The following is a 6,272-nucleotide window of genomic DNA, read 5'->3' as shown; positions in this document are numbered from 1 at the left end:
CAGGGCCTGGCCCAGGCTGCCCAGGGCAGGGGGGGAGTCCCCATCCCTGGAGGGGTTTCCAAGCCCTGGAGATGGTGCTGAGGGACACGGGGCAGGGCTGGCCTGGGCAGGGCTGGGTTAATGCTGGGACTGGGTGATTTTAAAGGTCTTTTCCATCCAGAACAATTCTGTGATTCCATGACTCTAAGCAGGAGGGCTGCCCATGGGGATGGGGAAGCACACAGCCTCCCCTTGGCTTATACAGAAAAGGGGTCCCAAACGGACCCCAGATGGTTCCTTCATTCCTTAGGTCTCCTCCAGCTCCCTGCTGCTGACACACACCACAGCCTTTTGCTCACTGGGTGGGATCACATCCTGGATCCCACCTTGTTGATGGATTTTGGGAGCCACTTTCTCCATTAAAGCAGACAAGGTGTGCTCAGGCAGAGCTGCCAGCACAGACATGACCCAGAAGCACCAGCAGATCCCTGAGGGAAGGCACATTTTTCAGGATCTCATTTCTGTGGCAGGATTTGATGGGAAAGCCACCAGCCAGCTCAGCTGGAGCAGTTCCCTCACCACCCAGGACACCTCTAGACCTGGGAAAACCCTTCACTGCCAGTACAGATGCTCATACCCCAGGACTTGCTTATCTCAATGAGCATCATGATTTCTTTTTCCTAATTTTGAGCCAAAACAGCTCTATCTTCTACCAGCATATAATCTGGGTCATTTCCTTGCTTATTTGCTTGCTGTGCTGGGCATTGCTCAGGGAATTAGGGATGCACGGCTGCTCCCAGGAATGCTGGGGGAGGATTTGCTCCTGCCCATTGCTGGGAGGATTTTTTATCTCAATATTTAAATACTGAATTTCCCTCTTCTCACCAATACCCAGCTGGTTTCTGGTGCATCCAGCTCCCAGTTTCCTAGGGATGCAGAGGAAATGGAGCTCAGTTAGTGGGGGAGCAGCTCTGAGATGGAGATTGGGATCTAAACTGCTGGGCCAGGATGAGTCCCAGGCTGTGTTTCTTTCCTGGGTGGAGATTGGAGATGTCTCATTTGGGACACTTCTAGCTCATGAGCTGGCAGAGCAGATTAACCCCTGAGGAGCCAGAAATCTGCAGTAAGTGCCACCAGCTGAGACCCTGGCCCAGGTTGCCCAGGGAAGCTGTGGCTGCCCCATCCCTGGCAGTGTTGAAGGGCAAGTTGGATGGGGCTTGGAGCAGCCTGGGCTGGTGGGAGGTGTCCCTGCCCATGCAGGGGGTGGGTCTGGATGATCCTAAAGGTCCCTTCCAACTCAAAACATTCTGTGATTCTATAAAAATCCTCCATCTCCCCACGGTGAACCTTTTCAGAGACCTCAGCATGCAGCACAACACCTGAAGGACACTGGTCCATCATGCCATGAACATCCCAGGTCACCCTTCAAGCATCCCCCACCAAGAGAGAAGCAAAACCCACCCAAACCAGGCCCATTTACCAGCTGCAACCCAAGGCCAGTGCTCTCCTGGGGCTGTAAATCTCTCTTTAAAGCCTGGCCCAGCTTTATGGAAATGTCAGGTTCCATCAGAAATGTGTCATGTGCTTCTTGTTTGGAGAAAAAGTAAGACAAATGACTATTTAGAAGCTGTAAAAGTCCTTTGGCTGAACCTCTCTTAAATGATGCTGCATCTGCCTCTTCACTGGTTATTTAAGTCATCCAGCCCACCCCTTCCATTAATAACTCTATTTATGTAGGAGTGGACAAGTTCATTTTATTGTTTGGCTTTTTAATTGTGAATTACCTTGTTGCCTGTGGAGAGCCTGGAGAAGGAAGCCCTGAATAAACCACCTGCACTGACTGTTCTCCTGATCTTGGTGAATATTAGAGGCTGAGCCACCTCGAGCTCTGTGGCCTCACAACCTCCTGTCCATGCAGAGCAAATCAATTCCACCAAAATTAATACTTAGCTCAGACCTCAGACACAAAGACATTGATACAATGGACTTTGAATATTCCTCACATTACTATTAACCCTACAATTGTTCCAGTCTCCATAAACTCATCACTGGGTCCATCCTTTTGGAGGGCAGAGAAGGACTCAGCTTGTGTTAGCCCAGTGCAAACCTTCATGTGATGCTTCACAAGAGCAGCAGCAAGTCCCTTTGGTTTTTATGGGGCTGCTGTTGGTTGAGCTGCTGCAGCCCAGAGATGATTTTCCAGCAGTGAGGAAGGCTGGAGCATGTGTGGAAAACATCTGGCACAGCTGTATTAGCAGGTGGATGCAGCAGATGGGGGTTGATGGGGATGTGAGCCAACAAGCCAGCCTGGTAGAGCATTAATTATTCTGTTTCCAAAATCTGGTCAGGAAGTTTCTTGCCATAGGTAACTTAAAGAATAAAAACCACACGAGCAGCTCCAGCTGTGTTGGTCAGATTGAGATGAGGTTGTCTCTTATCACTTGGGTTTGCAGGACACTCAGCTGCCTTCCAAGGCAAGACCTGAAGCCAGGGACCTGCACAATGACATCAGGGGGTAAAGGCTCAGAAAATGCAGCTTGAACTCCATTTATACCGGGAAAACAAGTTAATTTTATAAAACATAATGCACTTAAGGCTCTTATAATATTTCCTTTTTGATCAACTTTATTTCATGTTTTTCCCTACCGTTGTGATTATTATCAGTATTATAAGGAGATCCCAGCCAGTGGGGCAGCCCAGCTTTGCTCCTCTCAGTCATCACAAGGACATGGAGATCCTGGAGTGAGTTCAGAGGAGGCCACCAAGATGATCCAAGGGCTGGAGCAGCTCTGCTCTGGAGCCAGGCTGGGAGAGCTGGGGTGTTCAGCCTGGAGAAGAGAAGGCTCCAGGGAGACCTGAGAGCAGCTTCCAGTGCCTGAAGGGGCTCCAGGAAAGCTGGGGAGGGGCTTGGGACAAGGGCAGGGAGGGATGGGAGCAGGGGGAAGGGTTTCCAGCTGGCAGAGGGAGCTGGAGCTGAGATGGGAGGGAGAAATTCTGGGCTGTGAGGGTGGGGAGAGCCTGGCCCAGGTTGGCCAGGGAAGCTGTGGCTGCCCCATCCCTGGGGGTGTTGAAGGGCAGGTTGGATGGGGCTTGGAGCAGCCTGGGCTGCTGGGAGGTGTCCCTGCCCATGCAGGGGGTGGAACAAGATGATCTTTAAGGTCTTTTCCAAACCAAACCAGTCTGTGTGTCTCTGTGTAAGTGCTATGGGCAGCTACAAGGGGCAGCTCCATCATGATTTGTCAAGGGAGAGGAAACTCCCTGGAGCTGAGCCCCTTGGGTCAGGTTCAGGCAATCTGCAGTCAAATCCATAAAATGAAATCCTTAGGATCACAGCATGTGTGGGGTTAGAAGGGACCTTTAAAGCTCATCTAGCCCAGCCCCCCTGCAGTGCACAGGGACCTTTATGACTAGATCAGGTTGCTCAGAGCCCCATCAAGCCTGACCTTGAGTGTCTCCAGGGATGGGGCCTCCACCACCTCTCTGGGCAGCCTGTTCCAGAGCTTCACCACTGCTTCCTAATGTCTAATCTAAAACTTTCCTGCTCCAGTTTAAGCCCATTGCTCCTCATCCTCTCACTACACACCCTTGTGAACAGCCCCTCCCCAGCTTTCCTGGAGCCCCTTCAGACACTGGGAGGCTGCTGTAAAGACCCCCCTGAGCTTTCTCCTCTCCAGGATGAACAACACCAACTTTCAGCCTGTTTTCATAGCAAAGCTGCTCCAACCCTCTGATCATTCTGTGGCCCTTCCCTGGACCCTCTCCAGCAGCTCCTCTTGTGTTGAGGGCTTCACAGATGGTCAAAGTTCACCAGAGGGGCAGAATCACCTCCCTTGACCTGCTGGCCACACTTCTGATGCAGCCCAGGATGGGATGGTCCCCTGGGTTGCAAATGCACAGTTTGCTCACATTCAAATTTTCATGGAAAAATAAAAGCAAGCAGTGGGAAAAAGCTATTGCCTTGCACGAGAAGGGATCACACATCTCTTTGCAGATGTGGTGCCTAAAACTCCTCTGAGTCCTGCCTGCAAAAGCCTGTGGAAGGTTTACCCTGCTCGTGCAAAGGGTTGTGTGCTGAGATTCTGCCTTCACATCCCTTAGGGGGAAGTTCCTCTGGCTTGGCTGGAGAAATGAGGCATGAGAGGCAAAACTCTGGCAGGATGATTCAGTTTCGTGGCAACGAGTGAAACCAGCAGGAGTTTGGCAGAGGTTGCATGTCATGTGGGTTCAGTGCCATGATTTCATGGCTGGGGAAGCAGCTAGTTGCACATTGCACCATTGACTTCAGAGTTTATCTGCACAAACCTGCTCCCCCTGCAAGCCTTGGCTTCCAAAGCACCAGCATGTTGTTCCAAGCACCAACAAACCCTGCAAGCCTTGGCTTCCAAAGCACCAGCACACTGTTCCAAGCACCAACAAAGTGCTTTTTTCCAAGCAGTTTTTCCACCCTCCTGCTTGAATTGGGCATATTTTCCCCCAGTATCTCCCATTGCTCTGGCTCATCTTGGTGCTGAGCACCAGGCTGCAGGCAGGGTTTGCAATACAGATGTGAAATCCCTGTTGCACTCGATGCTTCTGCCTTCCCAAAGCACTTTCCCAGCTCTACGTGGGTGTGTAGGAAATGCTTTGGATGCTCTTGGACTTGCTACTGGCCAAGGGGCAAGGTCTTGCACAAACACTGTCAGGATCTGCAGTTTGTGCAGCTCAAATAAATGAATGCAATGGATTTTTCACAGGATTCCTTGATGCACCAGGTTTTACTCAGCATTTAGAGAAGGATTCCCGGGGAGAACTAATTAAGACTAATTAGCAGCACTAAATAAACTAATAGCTGGAAGAGAAAGGAAAATTCCAGTTGCATCTTAGTTTTTGAAAGTGTTAAAGAGGGTTAAAGAGCCTTTAAAGGTGAGGGGTCGTTTTCAGGGAGCTGGAGTAAAGCAGTTCAGCAAGAAGAAAGGAGCAGGAGCACCAGAGCACTTGGGAAAATGAAATTATGGGAATTGCCTTGTGCTCTGCAAAGTGATTTGCTTAAAGGAAACGTCCAAATGCACTTTAATATTTCAGAGGTTTCACTGCAGCCAATCTAATCAGCTAAGCTGAGGAGCCCAAGTACTTGGGGGCAAGGGGAAAAGCAGGTGTCTGATCACAGGTTTTTCATTCACACTCAAGGAAACATGACATTGCCTTGTGGGAAACATTAATTTCTGCCTCCTGGGCTCTCCTGCAACTCTCTGATGTCCACAATGGTCAAAGGTTTCGCTTTGCAGTCACAGGACAAGGGGGTAAGAGTTTTAAGCTGGGAGAGATGCAGGTTGGACATTAAGAGGAAATTATTTTCTCTGAGGGTGGGGAGAGCCTGGCCCAGGTTGCCCAGGGAAGCTGTGGCTGCCCCATCCCTGGGGGTGTTGAAGGGCAGGTTGGATGGGGCTTGGAGCAGCCTGGGCTGCTGGGAGGTGTCCCTGCCCATGCAGGGGGGTTGGAACTAGATGATCCTTAAGGTCCCTTCCAACCCCAACCAGCCTATGATTCATTTTATTCTCCTGCAATTAAAAACAGCTTCCAGCCAAAGGGTGATTGGTCAGGGTGCATTCCAGGTGCTCTGCTCCCTGTGCCTTGGGATACACGGGGACCTGGGTGTCAGTCCCAAGGGACTGCTCCAGCCACTGTCCCCGGGGGCTCAGGGTGACAGTCCCTCATCGACCTGAATCCCCCAGCTCAAGTCCAGTTCTTGCTGCCCCGCTTTGCTTGGGCAACCTGCAAAGTGCTGGAGGGCAGGTGATGGGTGCTTTTCCTTCGCTGCACCTTTCCTGCATCCTGCTGGGGAGCAACTCCTGGGTGGCACAGGCTGTGCCTGCACCCCAGGCTGTGCCCTGCACCCCAGGCTGTGCCCTGCTCCCCAGGCTGTCCCCTGCTCCCCAGGCTTTCCCCTACACCCCAGGCTGTGCCCTGCACCCCAGGCTTTCCCCTGCACCCCAGGCTTTCCCCTGCATCCCAGGCTTTCCCCTACACCCCAGGCTGTGCCCTGCTCCCCAGGTTGTCCCCTGCACCCCAGGCTGTGTCACCAGGTCCCATGGTGGACTCGTGCCTTGGAGACTGGGCCACCCAGCAACGTGCTGGTGCTGGCCCTGGGCAACAGCTCTTGTGGGATCCCTGTGCACTCTGCACCCCTCTGAAGCATCCCCCTGCACCTCCCCTCTGTGCACCCCACGTACACATCCCTGCACCTCTTCTGCACCCCCCTGTAAACACCCCATGGACTCTACACACCCCTCCCACTCCCACGGGGTACAGCCTAC

Source organism: Chaetura pelagica, unplaced genomic scaffold (assembly GCF_000747805.2).
Source record: "Chaetura pelagica isolate M959 unplaced genomic scaffold, ChaPel_1.0 scaffold430, whole genome shotgun sequence".
NCBI classification, from domain to species: domain Eukaryota; kingdom Metazoa; phylum Chordata; class Aves; order Apodiformes; family Apodidae; genus Chaetura; species Chaetura pelagica.
Note: the sequence above shows the minus strand (reverse complement) of the source record.